The 20,168-nt window shown below is 39.1% G+C and overlaps 1 protein-coding gene across 1 annotated transcript in view; it reads right to left on the bottom strand.

Moving 5' to 3' along the window:
* FRYL (FRY like transcription coactivator) overlaps nucleotides 1-20,168 on the bottom strand; it is a 295,730-nt gene that overhangs the window by 248,250 nt on the left and 27,312 nt on the right. The gene's annotated exons all lie outside the window — the stretch shown is intronic.

Below are 20,168 nucleotides of genomic sequence, written 5' to 3'. Positions count from 1 at the left end.
TATTCTACTTACTCAGGCAGAAAAAAAAAAGATACTAATATATTTTTTAAAAGATTTCCAATTCTCTCCTACTTAAAACCCTTCGAAGATTCTCCAAGCACATATTGAACATAGTCCAAGCATCTAAGCAAAACATACAAATCACTTTATAATCTGACTCCAGGCTTCCTCTCAGATTTATTCTCTGGCCACTCCTTCATTTGACACTTGAAATGGCTGCTCTTTAGATATCAATGATTCTGTTCTTTCAAGCCTCAGTGCTTTGGGGCATGTGGGTCCCTTTGTGTAGAATAGCTTTCCCCTCCATGCTCACCTGGAGGATGCTTCCATCTGTCCATCCAAACCCAAAAGAAGCTTTACCTTTTTTGTGACGCTTTCTCTGATTGCACCCCCTTCCCTAATTTAATTAATTTTCTACCATATATATATATATATATATATATATATATATATATTATTCTGATTAGAATGATGCCTGACATAACTGAAGGCTTTCAATAAATGCATGTCAAATTGAGCAAGGATGAGACAAAAAGGTTAACCTACAATGTGAAAATCTAATTAACCAGAACACTATTCTAGGAATATTCTAATTACTTAATATTTTACTGTAAATCTATCTCATCAATTAGTCTAGATTACTGGTTCCCAGGCTTTTTCATTTCATGGACCAGTAAAATTTGCAAGGAATTTTTGGGAACTGATATAGGTTTAACAACTTTTTTATTTTGCGAAGCAAAGGTATAAAAATAAATATAAATAAATCGCTATCTATTCTCCCCATTATTTCATAAAATAAGAATATTTTAAAACCCAAAATTGGGAAGGTTGTTTGATAAAACAAGAATATCCGAAAACCAAAAATTGTTTGGGAGGGTTATAACTTCAGAATGAAAGTCCTCTGAATAAATTTGACATTATAAAGAACTTGTACAGGGGACTTCCCTGGTGGCGCAGTGGATAAGACTCTGCACTCCCAATGCAGAGGGCCCAGGTTCAATCCCTGGTCAGGGAACTTGATCCCACATGCATGTCGCAACTAACAGTTCCCATGCCCCAACTAAGGAGCCCAAGTGCCGCAACTAAGACCCGATGAAACCAAATAAATAAATAAATAAAAAGAACTTGTACAAACATCCAGTTGGGTCCAGAATACTCGCTGCATTTCACAGTACTTGATCTGATGCTCTTTTTCATCTATTTTAAAAGATGGCTTAGAAATGAAAATATTCCTAAGATTTTTTTCCCTCCATAATGTTTATGGACTGGAGGAGAAACTATTTGACTTTTTGTTAATTTCCACTCTACCCATGAGTAAATGTTAGAGCATCATCACTAATTGACTTGCTAGCTTCCTGCCAGGATATTTGTAGAGAAACTCCCATTGTTACTGGAGGCCCTTGCAAAATGCTTCCTGAATTCCCTTTTGCATCTACCATATCTTACAGAGTTTCCCTCCTTTCCTTTTGGGAAACTTACAACTCTTTAAGAACCATTGTTTAGTCCTTAGAAAGTTCCCCCTTGTTTGTCAATGAGTCAAACAATAAAAATTCAAGTGCTCTTTTAAAAAATTTTTTACCCATATAACATATTTTCTGAGCTTCCAAAAATTTAGGTTAAGTGCCCAATAACCATCAATGAATATCATAGTATCTATCCTGCGTCACAGTTATTGTAATGCTAATATGAGCCTACTATAGCACATGGAGAAATGTTTGTGTTAGAGTAATTCACATATATATATTTAAATATATTTATTTATTTATATATAAAAGTGCTTTTTTAAATCATGCAACCCAATCAGATATAAATTCTTTATGATGGGATGGCTCATAATGGCTAAGCAACTTGTAGAAGAAATCTGATGCCACGGTAAAGGTCTAGAAATACCACCTTCTAAACTGGGTCAAATAATTGATTTGTTGTTTCACGGAATATATGATAATGTATATTAGATCATCTTCCATTAATAAAATATTATATTTATTTTGCATTCAAATTCTATACCTATTTTAATCATTTAGGAGCTTCATAATTGTGATACTTTTATCAATAAGATCTTAACTTTATCTAAAATATTTTACTGCTGGTATGTTAGTATTCTGTCATTTTTCTTTCCTTTTATCATTACAAGGGGACTTCCATTCTAAATAGATCCATTGTATGAAAATATGAATTTAAAGAAGAGATAAATCAAGGATTAAATACTGACTTTATAAGTGATTTACTCTGAGAGAATTTTTAGAGTAGTATTCAAATGAGATCTATTTCCGATCACAAAAAACTTCTCAGAAGTAAAAGGCATGATATAAAGAAAGACACCTAGGGAATTCCCTGGCAGTCCAGTGGTTAGGACTCCTTGCTTTCACTGCCAGGGCCCAGGTTCCATCCCTGGTCAGGGAACTAAGATCCCAAAAGCTGCCTGGTGCGACAAAAAAAAAAACACCTATATTCACTACAATCCTCTTTGTCTACTCTGTCACTAAAAATATCTTTAAATTCAGCAGCCAAGAGCATAAACAGTGGTTACTTTTCAGATTAGATTTTTAAATTAAATTATTTAAAGGAATGAACAGTTCATCTGTCCCTCTTGGGACAGTTATCCAGTACTATGGTGAAATCACTTTGAAACTATCTTAAAACCTTGTTAGATTTTAATGTGTATTTTAAAGTGTTGCTCTGGTAAGTATGAATTTGTAACCGGAAAGGGATATAGTCCATTTATAAGAAAACAGAAAACATTTTTTAATCCATTCCCAGTTTATGAGTTGAAGGAAAGTTGATGGGAAAATGTAGGCACTCTATTTAAATTCATTGTTACCACCTATCAACTCATTATCTCATTTGGGAAAGGAATTCGTGAATTATCTGAAAAACTGGGAAATCTGATTGGGGGGGAAAAATAGTTACGCCATCGTACCACTGGCAAAAGGAGTTTACCATATGACTGACCGCCTTTGGGGGCTTCTGTCTGTTGATAGAAAAGCAGAAAAACAAAGGACAAAGGAAAGTCTCCTTAATTAATCCTTCCAACTAAGCAAAATAAATAGATCACTTGTTTCAGCAACAGAAGCAAACTGTTAACAATTGAGAAAAGCCACCTGCAGGTGCTTTTGAACACAAAGTGCCCCAGAGCCCAGAATTACTATTGTTTAAAAGGGTCAGCTAAGTTTTTCTGTAAAGGACCAGATAATAAATATTTTTGGCTTTGCGGCCCTATGGGCTCTGTCACAACTACTCAACTCTTGCTGTAGCACAAAAGTGGCCATAGAGAATACATAAACGAGTATGCAGAGCTATGTTTCAATAAAACTTTATTTATGGACACTGAAATGGAATTTTATTTAATTTTCATGTGTCAAGATATATCATTCTTCTTTTTATTTTGTCCTAATCATTTAAAAGTATAAAAACCATTCTTGGCTTGCAAGCCATGTAAAAAGAGGTAGAGGGGGACTTCCCTGGTGGCACAGTGGTTAGGAATCCACCTGCCAATGCAGGGAACACAGGTTCGAGCCCTGGTCCGGGAAGATCCCACATTCCGCGGAGCAACTAAGCCCATGTGCCACAACTACTGAGCCCATGTGCCACAACTACTGAGCGCATGTGCCACAACTGAAGCCCACGTGCCTAGAGCCTGTGCTCCGCAACAAGAGAAGCCACTGCAATGAGACGCCCGCACACAGCAACGAACAGTAGCCCCTGCTCACTGCAACTACAGAAAGCCCGTGCGCAGCAACGAAGACCTAACGCAGCCAAAAATAAATAAATAAATTTATTAAAAAAAAAAAAAAAGAGGTAGTGGGCCAGATCTGCTTATGGGCAATAGTGCTGACTGCTGGTCTAATATAACCTTAATTCATTAAAAAATATATTGTTTGGTTGAGTACCTAGTATGTGTTCAGTACTATGCTGGACCTGGGGACTACAATGGCTAACAAGATGGACTTGTCCCTGTCCTCATGGAGCTTATGATATAATAACCATACAAATATATAGTTAGAAACCATAATTAGTGGTTATGAAGGAAAAGTACAGGGTGCTCTAAACTGTGACCTGTAATCTAGACTAGGAGGTCAGAGAAGGCTTCACTTTTGACAAGGACTGGGAAATGAGTATGAACTGACATGGTGAAGTGGGAGTGGGGAGAAGGGAAATATTTCAGGCAGAAGGCACATCATGTAGGGCACCTTAATGGCACTCAAAAATCTGTGTGCCTAGAAAATACAAAGTGAAAGGAAGAGAGACAGGGTGTTAAATTGGCAAAATAGTTTTTAAAAGAAAAAGCATTCAGGGCCTAGTAGGTCTTTATTCAAAGTCCTAGAAAACCTTGAGGGCTTTATGTCAAAACCATGACATGGTCAGATTTGCATTTTTAAAAGATCACTCGTTATAGTGTGGAGAATAATTAATGAGGGAAAGCCATGGTGACTACAATAGTCAAAGGCTTCTAGACCCTAGACTCTAGGCCCTAGAGTCAAACACTACTATTTTACCTAGTAAAATAGTAATAGCCAGTATGTACTTTTTTTTTTTTTGACAGTTCAGGTAACATTTATTTATTTATTTATTTATTTTCATATTGTAAGTCCATAAGCTTTATTTATTTATTTATTTTTTAAGCTTTATTTTTTTAACATCTTTATTAGAGTACAATTGCTCTACAACGGTGTGCCAGCCTCCGCTGTACAACAAAGTGAATCAGCCACACACACACATACATCCCCATATCTCCTCCCTCCCGCGTCTCCGCCCCACTCTCCCTATCCCACCCCCCAGGTGGTCACAAAGCACCTAGCTGATCTCCCTGTGTTATGTGGCTGCTTCCCACTAGCTACGGTATGTTCTTAATACTTTCATGTACATAGGTCCCCTACATACAAACCTTCAAGTTGCGAACTTTCAAAGATGCGAACGTGCATCCACATGTCCAATCACATAAGTTAGTTCACGTGTCTGGCGTACATTGTCACGTGCATGCATCCTCTACAACTGGTTGTGCTTTTGTGTACTTTACTGTACAGTACTGTAGAGAGTACAGTAGTACAGTATCTTTATTTCAAGCTAGATCTGCAAGAGGACGACTTCATTAAACTCCTTGCTGTGCAACACGAGGAGCTTACTGATGAAGACTTGATGGAAGTGGAGGCCCAGAGAATGGACGAAGAGAGACAAGAGAAAGAAGTAACTGAAGCAACAAAGAGATTCACAACTCAGGAAATGGCAAGGGGATTTTCTTTATTTGAGGAGGCACTGTTAGTTTTTGAGGCACAGGACCCAAACGTAGAACGGTACAGGAAGGCTGCAGCAGCCGTTCAGAATGCAATCCAGTGCTACCGTGTCATCTATGACGAGAAAAAAAGAGCTACTACCCAGACATCACAGGATTGTTTTTTCAAGAGGGTAGATAGAATGAATCCAGCAAGGAACCAGAACCTGTGCCATCAACGTCAGGCGTGAGTGAAGTTGCAGCTTGCCCTCCATCTCCTATTGCTGACGATCCTTCAGCTCTACTATCTCCCGCCTCCTCTCCCTCCTCCAGTCAATAATTCTTCTTGCCTCTTCACTCGATGCCAGTCCCTGTATGCCAAGTATTGTACTGTACTACTGTACTTTTCAAGGTACTGTAGTGTAAGATTAAAAATGTTTTCTTTATATCTTTTTAAATTTTTTGGTCGCACCGCCCGGCATGTGGGATCTCGTTCCTCGACCAGGGATCGGACCCGCTCCCCCTGCATTGGAAGGGTGGATTCTTAACCACTGGACTGCCAGGGAAGTCCCCCGTTTTCTTTATTTTTTGTGTTTGTTTATTTTTTATGTATTATTTGTATGAAAAATATTATAAACCTATTACAGTACAGTACTATATAGCCAGTTGTGTTAGTTGGGTACCTAGGCTAACTTTGTTGGACTTATGAACAAATTGGGCTTACAAAGGCACCCTGAGAACGGAACTCGTTTGTATGTAGGGGACTTACTGTATTAACAGATTGAATTTCATAACAACCCCATAAGTAGGCATTATTATCTTCCCTTTATGGAGGAGGAGACTTAACCATGGGCTGCCTATCAATTTCTTCCCTTGCTGCAGCCCCAGTTGAGTTTACAAATCATGGGAAGGAACTGTAGGAGAAATGTAAGAGTGAGGAGGAAAGAGGGGCAGAAAGAAACGAATAAGTGTGTTCTATGGGACCATAGCCTTGGCTCAGACCCTAGACTCTTCCCCAAGAGGTAGTATTGTGTTGTACTGGGAATGAGCCCCAAATTCAGCAAGGTGACTGACTTGGGTATCTGTGGAAGCCCTTGTGAGAGTACTCATTGCTACAGAAATATACCCAATGCAATGTTTGGTACATACTTACACTAAAAAAAGCCCTCCCTGTTTATCTAAAATTCAAATTTAACTGGGCATCCTGTATTTTATCTCCCAAACCTATACTAAGGAAACAAATACAGTCCCTCCCATAAAACCAAGATGTCAGCTGGAGACACCTGGCTCCTAAAGACTTAGAAAATCAGCCTGAAAACCTTTTCTTCATCCAAAAGTCTTCCCAAGGACATTGTGAATTACCAGGGCAGGGGTATGGGATGGAGGATTGTGTTACCACTTTTGCCTCCAGGCTCATTCTAACACCTGGAAGACTCACTTTTGAGCTCTTCCACTATCAAGAAAACAAACGGAGTATGGAAACATTGTGAGAGTGGTAGATTTCACAGGAGACCTGGGAGTTGATGGGAGCAGTCCCATCAGGCACAGCCTTGCAAACAGTTCAAAGTACTATTTTATTATACTCGCTTGTTTAGACTCCTTTCAGCCACCTACCACCAGTGGTTTTTCATAGCCCTCTGCCATGATCCCTGGGTCATATTCACCCTCTTAACCAGCCGTTTTCCCTCCCCTATCTTCTCGACATTCTCTCAGTAGCCAAGAATTTCTCTCCTCCTAACGAGCAAATTCCCGAACAAAGCAGTTTTGACTCCACTCTAAAGCTTTGTCTCCAGCTGATGACCAAGACCGCAGGATCTCACTTACTGAGGCATTCTTCCAAAACAAAGACAGTTTGAAATTCTCCCTAAGAAGAATTCTCTTGCCAGCATTTAAGACAATAATCACTTTTTCTTAAGTTTTTGCAATATCATTTTTTGCCAGCATTCAGGAAAAAGAAGGATATTTCTTTTGGTTGCATCCAGTGGGGCCCACTTTTACCAATTACATCGTCATTTTCTTGGGAAAGTTCAACTGTTTTTCACTATTGTAACTTAGTACATCAAAAGTTCAGGAAAAACCTAATGGGCAGCACTTTGGATTCCATAATGGATTCCAGAAAAAAACTTTTTTTCCCCCCTCTGTTCTGCCTTTAAATCTGATTCAAAATTAAAGCTGATTGCTTTTTCCAAGGTAAAGAGAGAAGGTTTTGGTACACATACCACAATTTGCTATAGCTGGAAGCATTGCCTGATTTAAAAAAAAAAAAAAGAATGAAATGTACTATCAGGTAAACTCTCAGGAAAGAGTGAGGGGAAAAGAGGAGGCAGAAAGATATGAAAAAGGTGGGTTCTGTGGAACCATAGCCTCGGTTCAGGCCCTATTCCATTATCTTTTCCAAGCTTTATCTTCTAAATTTAGCTTTACTTCCCTATTTTCCAGGTGGTTCCTAGATACTGCAAAAGCCACATAAAGATCCACAGATATAGTAATCCTGCTGGCCAATTGAAATAATAATAAAAATACAAAGGTTGATGAATACATATTCCTATGAGGTCATCGATAGCAAAATGAAACAGGGAATTTGGTCAATCATACTGAAACATTTAAAAATAGCTTTGCCACAATTATCTTGATATTTAGTCATCTATTGACTAGTGTCTTTTTTTTTGTTTGAAGTATCCAAGTAAAAGTATTCATGTTTTCCTACTTTTCTGTAAGTATTAATTTGGCCTGAATGTTAGTGTATTAACAACTGACATAGAATATATTAATTATTAATTATATAAAGGACAAGCAGATTAGTAATATAGTAGCCACACTGGTAATATGATAACAGAGAAGCAGAGGCTCAAATTCAAGCAGCAAAACAATATGTAATTGATTTGTCATTTTTTCAGGATGTTTACCACAACAGAAAGTGCTTATCTTCTACATATAATAAAAGTACCAACATAGCAAATATTTTTACAAATCTACTGAAAAAAAAAATCTTATTTCAGTAAATTACTCTTTTAACACAGAAAAAGTCCATAATAACCAAACAATATTCTAAATTGTCCTTCAAAGAGACATCTTACCTTTAGGGAATTATGATGTTTCACTCAATCAATGAAGCAATGTAAATCTTATCTGTGTGGGTATTTTCCCTTCAAGAAAATCCTCAACTTTCCATGGGCCAGTATTTTAGCAGGTCACATTTTCCATAAGACGAGTTTTACAAACCATATGTAGATATCTGATGGCTGTGGTGAAATCTCACTCCACGCAATTTAGTATTTTGGATCTATTTATAGAAGTCCTGTTATGTGAACATTTTCAGTCTGTACGATGTCAGCCTGGTAATTTTCATGCAAGTAAGAAAACAGTTTGTTCTGGCCTCCAAATGGTACTGACATCAAAAGTGTCCTTCACACTGGAGAAATTGTGACTGAAGAATTTTCAGCAAAAGCAGTAAAAATGGTGGCAGTAGCAAGTCTGAAGTGGCAGTGCTAATGGGAGAGCTCTTCCCCCCATCAGCATAAGGGAGTCAGCAGTCATTGTCAAGTGAAGGCCAGAGAGAAAGCACCTGGCCTTCAAGTTCATTCCTTTCCTAACATGGAGATTCTGCCAACCTCAGAGAATCCAGGCTGTTGTTTCTAATCGCAATCCCATTACAGACCCCAATGTATTTTTCTAGCACCATCTCCCACTATTCTCTAATCTTTGATCAAATTGGTTTATATGCTATTCCCCAGATTCCTTCCTTGCCCTTGCGTACATCACAGAGAAAGGTCTCAGAAGAGCAGGGTCCAAGAAGGTTAACAGAGAAATCAAGAGAGGAGTATTTAATCACGAAGGCATTGAGAACAACTGAGCTAGAGAAGCCTGGCTGCAGCCCCTATGAACTGCCCTAAGAAACCTGCAAATGAATCTGAACAGGGAGAAAATGAGACAGCCAACAGAGTGGTTAGGACCTCTCAGCTTATTCAGTACCCATCAACAGACAAGTCAAGTGGGCCACAAACTATTGTCAGTGTTTGGAGACGGCATTGAAGTGTCCTTAAGGAATTTGGAGATGAGGGGAGTCTAAAGGTCCTCTTGAAATTCATTGGAAAACCAACACATCATGAATCAGAGAGGAGAAATCCAAAGTCACCATAAAGAGAATGGCTCCCAACCCTACCAGACTTGTCTGAAAAGGATAAAATATGCCATCATATCTAAAAAAAAAGACAAGAGTCCATCAGAATGGGGATGGTTATCCATGAAGGCAGAGAAATAGGAGAGTCACAGAAAACTGAAGCCACCTTCATCCACGCCCTTATGGAGGGCGGATGCCATGATTGAAGGAATCAATTTGTCAATCCCAGTGGCAGGAACACTATTATTATGGGTGCCCTACGTGGTTTTTTTTTTGGCCGTGCAGTGCGGCATGCAGAACTTCCTCAACCAGGGACAGGCCCCTCCCTCCAACCATTAGAAGCACGGAGTATTAACCACTGGAACACCAGGGAAGCCTCTACACGTCTTAACCTACTGACATCTTAAAAACACGACGTAGTGCTTTACTGGTCAAGGTCCTTTTGTTGCAAATGGCAGAAACAACCCTAACTAGCTTAAGCAAGAAGAGGAGCTTTATGACAGAACACAGGGATGTCTCCATAAAAGGTAAAGCCACTGAACCTCTGAAGGACCTGGAACAGGGAGCCGGCAGGCACTGCCCCAGGCTCTCTCTCTGGTGTCTATGGCCCTAGTTTCTTCTTTTCTTGGCAAGTCTGCTTTATTCCCCTCTCCCTTTCTCTGCAGGCCAGCCTCAACTAGCTCTGGCAGCACATGGATAGGAAGCCTGCGGTCCCAAGTTTACATTACTTCGTTCAAGAAAATAGACCAGACTGGATAGAATCTCTGGGTCTAAATTGCAAGTTCCCGAGAGACAAAATCTGATTAGCCACACCTAAATGAGGAGTCCCCTTCATTCATTTCCCTATGAACAGTGGTACAAGATCATACTGTAAAACATAGATACGAGAGGCCCACATTTATGGAAGGAGGGAGGGAGGGAAGGTGGTTATTCTTAGAGGAAGTGAGCCAGTGTGACCTGTGAAGATATCACAAAAGACATCTTCTACAGGTATGAACCATTATTATCCCCATTTTAAAAATGAGGAAATTAAGGCGTTCAGAGCTTAAGTAACTTGCACAAGGTCACAGAGCTAGTCACTGGCAGACTCAGGATCTGAAGTCAAGTCTGTCTGAGTCTTAATCATTATGTTGTAATGTGTCTCCAATCCCTGTTCAGCAAGTAACCTTCTTATTGACATAGCTTCTTATGAGGGTCTACCTGCAGGGATGCATGATTATACAGACTAATATGTTCCAATTCTTTTTTTTAAAATAAATTTATTTTATTTTTGGCTGCATTGGGTCTTCGTTGCTTCATGTGGGCTTTCTCTAGTTGCGGCGAGCAACTACTCTTCCTTGCGGTGTGCGGGCTTCTCATTGTGGTGGCTGCTCTTGCTGTGGAGCATGGGGTCTAGGCGCGTGGACTTCAGTAGTTGTGGCATGTGGGCTCAGTAGTTGTGGCTCGTGGGCTCTACAGTGCAGGCTCAGTAGTTGTGGCACACGGGCTTAGTTGCTCTGCAGCATGTGGGATCTTCCCGGACCAGGGCTCGAACCAGTGTCCACTGCATTGGCAGGTGGATTCTTAACCACTGCGCCACCAGGGAAGTCCCATACATTCCAATTCTTATGATGATTATAGTTCTCATTATAAACTAATAAATCGTCTTTATGGTTCTTACATCATTACTATGAGTTTAGGTAATGTAAGCCCAGTCCTAAGAAATGTGTGGATTCTTTGAATGTTAACAACATTGGTTTTTAGAGCCTGTAAGGCTAAGGCTGAGCCCCCAACTATCATGGCCGTGATGGTTGTAAATCCCACCATTCAGGCAATTCACGCTCCTAGGAAATTTCTAAAGGAACCATTGCTGGCCTTTCTGTCACGACAATCCTTTTTTTTTTTTTAATTAATTTTTATTGGAGTATAGCTGCTTTACAATGTTGTGTTAGTTTCTACTGTAGAGCAAAGTAAATCAGCTATATGTATACATATATTCCCTCTTTTTTGGATTTCCTTCCCATTTAGGTCAGCACAGAGCACTGAGTTCCCTAAGCTATACAGTAGGTTCTCATTAGACAATCCTTTTCTTACCACATGAAACTTTTTTTTTTTAACATCTTTATTGGAGTATAACTGCTTTACAATGGTGTGTTAGTTTCTGCTGTATAACAAAGTGAATCAGCTATACATATACATACATCCCCATATCCCCTCCCTCTTGCGTCTCCCTCCCACACTCCCTATCCCACCCCTCTAGGTGGACACAAAGCACCTAGCTGATCTCCCTTTGCTATGTGGCTGCTTCCCACTAGCTATTTATTTTACATTTGGTAGTGTATATGTGTCCATGTCACTCTCTCACTTAGTCCCAGCTTACCCTTCCCCCTCCCTGTGTCCTCAAGTCCATTCTCTATGTCTGCATATTATATTCCTGTTCTGCCCCTAGGTTCTTCAGAACCTTTTTTTTTTTAAATTCCATATGTATGTGTTACCATACGGTATTTGTTTTTCTCTCTCTGACTTACTTCACTCTGTATGACAGTCTCTAGGTCCATCCACCTCACTACAAATAACTCATTTTCGTTTCTTTTTATGGCTAAATAATATTCCATTGTATATATGTGCCACATCTTCTTTATCCATTCATCTGTTGATGGACACTTAGGTCGCTTCCATGTCCTGGCTATTGTAAATAGAGCTGCAATGAACATTGTGGTACATGACTCTTTTTGAATTATGGTTTTCTCAGGGTATATGCCCAGTAGTGGGATTGCTGGGTCGTATGTTGTTCTATTTTTAGGTTTTTGAGGAACCTCCATACTGTTCTCCAGAGTGGCTGTATCAATTTACATTCCCACCAACAGTGCAAGAGGGTTCTCTTTTCTCCACAACCGCTCCAGCATTTATTGTTTGTAGATTTTTTGATGATGGCCATTCTGACCGGTGTGAGGTGATACCTCATTGTGGTTTTGATTTGCATTTCTCCAATGATTAGTGATGTTAAGCATCCTTTCATGTGTTTGTTGGCAATCTGTATATCTTCACTGGAGAAATGTCTATTTAGGTCTTCTGCCTATTTTTGGATTGGGTTGTTTGTTTTTTTGATATTGAGCTGCATGAGCTGCTTGTGTATTTTGGAGATTGATCCTTTGTCAGTTGCTTCATTAGCAAATATTTTCTCCCATTCTGAGGGTTGTCTTTTCGTCTTGTTCATGGCTTCCTTTGCTGTGCAAAAGCTTTTAAGTTTCATTAGGTCCCATTTGTTTATTTTTGTTTTTATTTCCATTTCTCTAGGAGGTGGGTCAAAAAGGATCTTGCTGTGATTTATGTCATGGAGTGTTCTGCCTATGTTTTCCTCTAAGAGTTTTATAGTGTCTGGCCTTACATTTAGGTTTTAATCCATTATGAGTATATTTTTGTGTATGGTGTTAGGGAGTGTTCAAATTTCATTCTTTTACATGTAGCTGTCCAGTTTTCCCTGCACCACTTATTGAAGAGGCAGTCTTTTTTCCATTGTATATTCTTGCCTCCTTTATCAAAGATAAAGTTACCATGTGTGCGTGGGTTTATCTCTGAGCTTTCTATCCTGTTCCATTGATCTATATTTCTGTTTTTGTACCAGTACCATACTGTCTTGATTACTGTGGCTTTGTAGTATAGTCTGAAGTCAGGGAGTCTGATTCATCCAGCTCCGTTTTTCTTTCTCAAGATTACTTTGGCTATTCGGGGTCTTTTGTGTTTCCATACAAATTGTGAAATTTTTTGTTCTAGTTCTGTGAAAAATGCCATTGGTAGTTTGATAGGGATTGCATTGAATCTGTAGATTGCTTTGGGTAGTAGAGTCATTTTCACAATGTTGATTCTTCCAGTCCAAGAACATGGTATATCTCTCCATCTGTTCATATCATATTTAATTTCTTTCATCAGTGTCTTATAGTTTTCTGCATACAGGTCTTTTGTGTCCTTAGGTAGGTTTATTCCTAGGTATTTTATTCTTTTTGTTTTAGTGGTAAATGGGAGTGTTTCCTTAATTTCTCTTTCAGATTTTTCATCATTAGTGTATAGGAATGCAAGAGATTTCTGTGCATTAATTTTGTATCCTGCTACTTTACCAAATTCATTGATTAGCTCTAGTAGTTTTCTGATAGAGTCTTTAGGATTCTTTATGTATAGTATCATGTCATCTGCAAACAGTGACAGCTTTACTTCTTCTTTTCTGATTTGGTTTCTTTTTATTTCTTTTTCTTCTCTGATTGCTGTGGCTAACACTTCCAAAACTGTGTTGAATAATAGTGGTGAGAGTGGGCAACCTTGTCTTGTTCCTGATCTTAGTGGAAATGGTTTCAGTTTTTCACCATTGAGAACGATGTTGGCTGTGGGTTTGTCATATATGGCCTTTATTATGTTGATGTAAGTTCCCTCTATGCCTATTTTCTGGGGGGTTTTTATCATGAATGGGTGTTGAATTTTGTCGAAACCTTTTTCTGCATCTATTGAGGTGATCATATGGTTTTTCTCCTTCAATTTGTTAATATGGTGTATCACATTGATTGATTTGCGTATATTGAAGAATCCTTGCATTCCTGGGATAAACCCCACTTGACCATGGTGTATGATCCTTTTAATGTGCTGTTGGATTCTGTTTGCTAGTATTTTGTTGAGGATTTTTGCATCTATGTTCATCAGTGATATTGGCCTGTAGTTTTCTTTCTCTGTGACATCTTTGTCTGGTTTTGGTATCAGGGTGATGGTGGCCTCGTAGAATGAGTTTGGGAGTGTTCCTCCCTCTGCTATATTTTGGAAGAGTTTGAGAAGGATAGGTGTTCGCTCTTCTCCAAATGTTCGATAGAATTCACCTATGAAGCCATCTGGTCCTGGGCTTCTCTTGTTGGAAGATTTTTAATCACAGTTTCAATTTCAGTGCTTGTGATTGGTCTGTTTATATTTTCTATTTCTTCCTCGTTCAGTCTCGGAAGGTTGTGCTTTTCTAAGACTGTGTCCATTTCTTCCAGGTTGTCCATTTTATTGGCATAGAGTTGCTTGTAGTAATCGCTCATGATCCTTTGTATTTCTGCAGTGTCAGTTGTTTCTTCTCCTTTTTCATTTCTAAATCTATTGATTCGAGTCTTCTCCCTTTTTTTCTTGATGAGTCTGGCTAATGGTTTATCAATTTTGTTTATCTTCTCAAAGAACCAGCTTTTAGTTTTATTGATCTTTGCTATTGTTTCCTTCATTTCTTTTTCATTTATTTCTGATCAGATCTTTATGATTTCTTTCCTTCTGCTAACTTTGGGGTTTTTTTCTTTTTCTTTCTCTAATTGCTTTAGGTGTAAGGTTAGGCTGTTTATTCGAGATGTTTCCTGTTTCTTGAGGTAGGATTATATTGCTATAAACTTCCCTCTTAGAACTGCTTTTGCTGCATCCCATAAGTTTTGGGTCATTGTGTTTTCATTGTCATTTGTTTCTAGGTATTTTTTGATTTCCTGTTTGATTTCTTCTGTTATCCCTTGGTTATTTAGTAGTGTATTGTTTAGCTTCCATGTGTTTGTATTTTTTACAGATTATTTTCCTGTAATTGATATCTAGTCTCATAGCACTGTGGTCGGAAAAGATACTTGATATGATTTCAATTTTCTTAAATATACCAAGGCTTGATTTGTGACCCAAGATATGATCTATCCCGGAGAATGTTGCATGAGCACTTGAGAAGAAAGTGTATTCTGTTGTGTTTGGATGGAATGTCCTATAAATATCAATTAAATCCATCTTGTTTAATGTATCATTTAATGCTTGTGTTTCCTTAGTTTTATTTTGGTTGATCTGTCCATTGGTGAAAGTGGGGTGTTAAAGTCCCCAACTATGATTGTGTTACTGTCGATTTCCCCTTTTATGGTTGTTAGCATTTGCCTTATGTATTGAGGTTCTCCTATGTGGGGTGCATAAATATTTACAATTGTTATATCTTCTTCTTGGATTGATCCCTTAATCGTTACGTAGTGTCCTTCTTTGTCTCTTGTAATAGTCTTTATTTTAAAGTCTATTTTGTCTGATATGAGTATTGCTACTCCAGCTTTCTTTTGATTTCCATTTGCATGGAATATCTTTTTTCCATCCCCTCACTTTCAGTCTGTATGTGTTCCTAGGTCTGAAGTGGGTCTCTTGTAGACAGCATACATACGGGTCTTGTTTTGGTATCCATTCAGCCAGTCTGTGTCTTTTGGTTGGAGCATTTAATCCATTTACATTTAAGGTAATTATCTATATGTATGTTCCTATTACCATTTTCTTAATTGCTTCAGGTTTGTTATTGTAGGTCTTTTACTTCTCTTGTGTTTCCTGCCTAGAGAAGGTCCTTTAGCATTTGTTGTAGAGCTGGTTTGGTGGTGCTGAATTCTCTTAGCTTTTGCTTGTCTGTAAAGGTTTTAATTTCTCCATTGAATCTGAATGAGATTCTTGCCAGGTAGAGTAATCTTGGTTGTAGGTTTTTGCCTTTCATCACTTTAAATATGTCCTGCCACTCCCTTCTGGCTTGTAGAGTTTCTGCTGAAAGACCAGCTGTTAACTTTATGGGGATTCCCTTGTATGTTAATTGTTGCTTTTCCCTTGCTGCTTTTAATATTTTTTCTTTGTATTTAATTTTTGATAGTTTGATTAATACGTGTCTTGGCATGTTTCTCCTTGGATTTAATCTGTATGGGACTCTCTGCGCTTCCTGGACTTGATTGACTATTTCCTTACCCATATCAGGGAAGTTTTCAACTATAATCTCTTCAAATATTTCCTCAATCCCTTTTTTTCCCTCTTCTTCTTCTGGGACCCCTATAATTCAAATGTTGGTGCGTTTAATGTTGTCCAGGGGTCGCTGAGATTGTCCTCAATTCTTTTCATTCTTTTTTCTTTATTCTGCTCTGTGGTAGTTATTTCCACTATTTTATCTTCCAGGTCACTTATCCGTTCTTCTGCCTCAGTTATTCTGCTATTGAGTCCTTCTAGAGAATTTTTCATCTATTTATTGTGCTGTTCATGATTGTCTGTTTGCTCTTTAGTTCTTCTAGGTCATTGTTAAACATTTCTTGTATTTTCTCCATTCTATTTCCAGGATTTTGGATCATCTTTACTATCATTACACTGAATTCTTTTTCAGGTAGAATTCCTATTTCCTCTTCATTTGTTTGTTCTGGTGGGTTTTTACCTTGCTCCTTCATCTGCTGTGTATTTCTCTGTCTTCTCATTTTGCTTAACTTACTGTGTTTGGGGTCTCCGTTTTGCAGGCTGCAGGTTCGTAATTCCCATTGTTTTTGGTGTCTGTTCCCACTGGGTAAGACTGGTTCAGTGCGTTGTGTAGGCTTCCTGGTGGAGGGAGCTGGTGCCTGTGTTCTGGTGGATGAGGCTGGATCTTGTTTTTCTTGTGGGCAGGACCACGTCCAGTGGTGTGTTTTGGGGTGTCTGTGAACGTATTATGATTTTTGGCAGCCTCTCTGCTAATGGGTGGGGTTGTGTTCCTGTCTTGCTAGTTGTTTAGCATAGGGTGTCCAGCACTGTAGCATGCTGGTCGTTGAGTGGAGCTGGGTCTTAGCGTTGAGATGGAGATCTCTGGGAGAGCTTTTGTCATTTGATATTACGTGGGGCCAGGAGGTCTCTGGTAGTCCAATATCCTTAACTCGGCTCTCCCACCTCAGAGGCTCAGGCCTGACACCTGCCCGGAGCAACGAGACCCTGTCATCCACATGGCTTTTGAGAAGTCTGAGGTCTTCTGCCAGCATTCAGTAGGTGTTCTGCAGGAGTTGTTCCACATGTAGATGTATTTCTGATGTATTTGTGGGGAGGAAGGTCATCTCCACGTCTTACTCCTCCGCCATCTTGAAGCCACTCCACATGAAACATTTTGAATACTACAAAGATTAGGTCTTTTTACCTATTAGGCCCTAACAACAACAACAAAATGCTAGGTTCCTGTTTGCAAACGAACTTCTATTTTCCATTCATCCATGCATTCTACAATTATTATTAATGCCAGTTATGTGCCCAGCAATGTGCCAGTGCACAACACAAGCACTGTCTTTGCCCTCAAGTTGCTTGGAGTGTAGACTAGCTTAGAATTTTAGGCAAGCAAAATTTTTCCTAACAGATTTTGAAAGGAGAATGAGAATGAAGGAAAAAGAGCAGAAAGTAGAAAAGAGATGCATGGGCCTTTTCCCACAGGAGAGATGAAGAAAGAGGAAGTAGAAAAGAAGAATCCTGGGTTGATCCAAATATAATCCAGAGATATATTTCATGAGTGGTTATTAATATATTAATCATGAAAGCAATATCTTCCATCTCACATCCCACCGGAAAAAAGAAGTACATTGTGACATAAATAACCCAAATCAAGGCAGTCTTTGCTAAAGAGCAACTAGCATCTGCAACAGCCAATGTACCAAATGATTATCAGCTTTCAGAACTGTCCGTGGGGTTCACTGCTTCATTGACAATCAATCCACAAAAATATATATAAGATTGCAAATGCAATTTGATTCAACTGACAGATTCATCTGAACTCCAACATGTTTAATTAACCAGAACACTGCTAAGTTTTTGTCTACCATGAAACCAAGATTCTCTATTCTCTATTCCCCCATGATAGGAACAGGTTTGGCACATTCAAAGAAGAGGAGGAAGTCCAAGTTGCTAAATCAGAGTGAAGGAGAGGGAGAGTTATACAGGTGAGGTCAGAGAGGTGGGCCAGGTCATTAGGGCCTTGTAGACATAGGTAAAGACTGGGTTTGTATTCTAAATGCAGTGGGAAACCATTGTAGGGCTTTACTCTGATGAATGACATGATCTGATTTACCAACTAAAGAAGATAATTCTGGATTCCATATAAAGAATGAGTTTTGTGAGGGCAAGAACTGAACCAGAGAGACTTAGAGAAATATTGCAAAAGACTGGAGGAGAGATTATGTTAGCCTGGACTTGAGTGGTAACAATGGAGGTGGTGAGATTTCACCGAATCCTGGCTATATTATGATGATAGAGCTGACAATACTTGCTGATGGGTTAAACATGAGGGAATTTAGAAAGGAGTCCAGGATGACCCTCAGATCAATGGCATGATGGGTGAGTGCCAGATACTTACTCAGAAGGGGAACACAGGGAAAGGAACAGGTTTGGGGAAAGAAGTAAGAGTTGGAGTTGGAGATACCAAGTAGCCATCCAAGTCATACAAGGGGAGTTATCAAGTAGAAGCTGGGATACGAGTCTGGGCTTAGGGTTAGGACTGGAGAGATAAATTGGGAGGCTTCAGTGTATAGATGGTATTTAAGGCCATGGGACTAAAGCATCTAGAAAATGAGCATAAATAAGCATAAATAAAATAAAGGTCAATGACTGAGCCCTGATGTGCTCCAACATTTAACAGTCTTGGAAGCAGTGGTCAATGAAGCAGGAGAGGCAGGAAACAGATCTGATGTGGAAGCCAAGTGAAGAAATGTTTAAGGATGGAATGATCACCGATTCAAACGCTAGTAAGAGGCCAAGCAAGATGGCAACTGAGACATGACTCCTGGATTTGGCAAGATAGAGGTTATTATTTGATCTTGACAAGTGTAAATGCCAGAAATGGAGTGAGCTGAGTTGAAAATATGAGGTGACAATGTGGAGACATTAATAATAGTCAGTTCGTAATGGACTATTGCAATAAAAGGGCGTAGGAAAATGTGATATTAGTTGAGAGGGACAAGGACACTAGGGAGAATTTATATCCTGCTTGTATGTTGATGGGAATGATCAAGAAGAGAAGGAAAAATTGTGGATGCAAGAGAGGGAGGGGTTATTGCTGGATTGAAATTGTTGATGGGTCAGAAGCACAGGATTAGGTGTAGGTGTATATGTGGAAATGCTGGCTTCAAATGGGAGCACTGATGGTTATGCAGGATAACAGAAGGGAAGGCAAAGTACTTAGGTACAGATGCTGGCAGGCTGACAGATTTAGTGAAGAAAAAAATGAGGTGGTTTTCTTCCAATTCCTTCTATTTTCTCAGTCACATCAGAAGAGTGGTCATTATCTAAGACTGAGAGGTGGGGTGGGGTGATGTTTGATGTTTGAAGGTAGAGGGAAAGCTGTGAAATAATTAACTAGGAGAGTGGAAATGACCAGGGAAATGTAGCAAGACTGTTGAACAGGGTAAGGCTGACTTGAAATTTAAAATTTAAAAATTTTTTTGAAGTAAGAGCATCAACATGGTTGCACACTCTTCTCGAGCCATGTTTAACTGCTCAGTGCTGATGTGAAGTAAATAAAGAATTCTGTTTAATATAGGGTTGGGTTTTTCTAGTGAGTAAGACGGAAGGTGAGAGGGGCGTGGCAGTTGTGGTGTACGCAATGGAGTGATTCGTTACAGTAAGCCACAAAAAAGGAAAAGACAGTTACACAGGAGGAAGAATAGACAGTGAAGAAGTGGTAGGTCACTAGTTGGCTGCTCCAAAAGGGTTGATTGAGGATGGTAGTGATGGTAGAGATAGAAAGTTAAGAGATGATTGATCAGAAGAGTATGGAACGCTGGAAATCAAGATTTTGAGAAGTGATACAGTGATGTGGTAAGAAGTTCTCCAAGGCATGTGACCATGATAGTGTTTTGCTGAAATGTAGTGAAGGAAAATAATATTGGAAGTAAGAAGATTAAGGAACTCAGAGGCTAGGGTGTTTACATGGATAATTTTTGTGAATGCCGAAGTTACCCAGCAGAGGAGTGTAGAGTAGTGGTGGAGAGAAAGACAGAAGACCAGAATCTAAAATCTTTACTGAAAAAGGAAAAGTTAGCAAGAGGCTGGTAGACAGCTCAATAAAGAGAGATAGTGGTCTGATAGCTTGTACTT

The sequence above is a fragment of the Balaenoptera physalus genome, assembly GCF_965194825.1.
Source record: "Balaenoptera physalus genome assembly, chromosome: 5".
Taxonomy (NCBI): Eukaryota; Metazoa; Chordata; class Mammalia; order Artiodactyla; family Balaenopteridae; genus Balaenoptera; species Balaenoptera physalus.
Note: the sequence above shows the minus strand (reverse complement) of the source record. Positions and strands in the feature narration are given on the sequence as shown.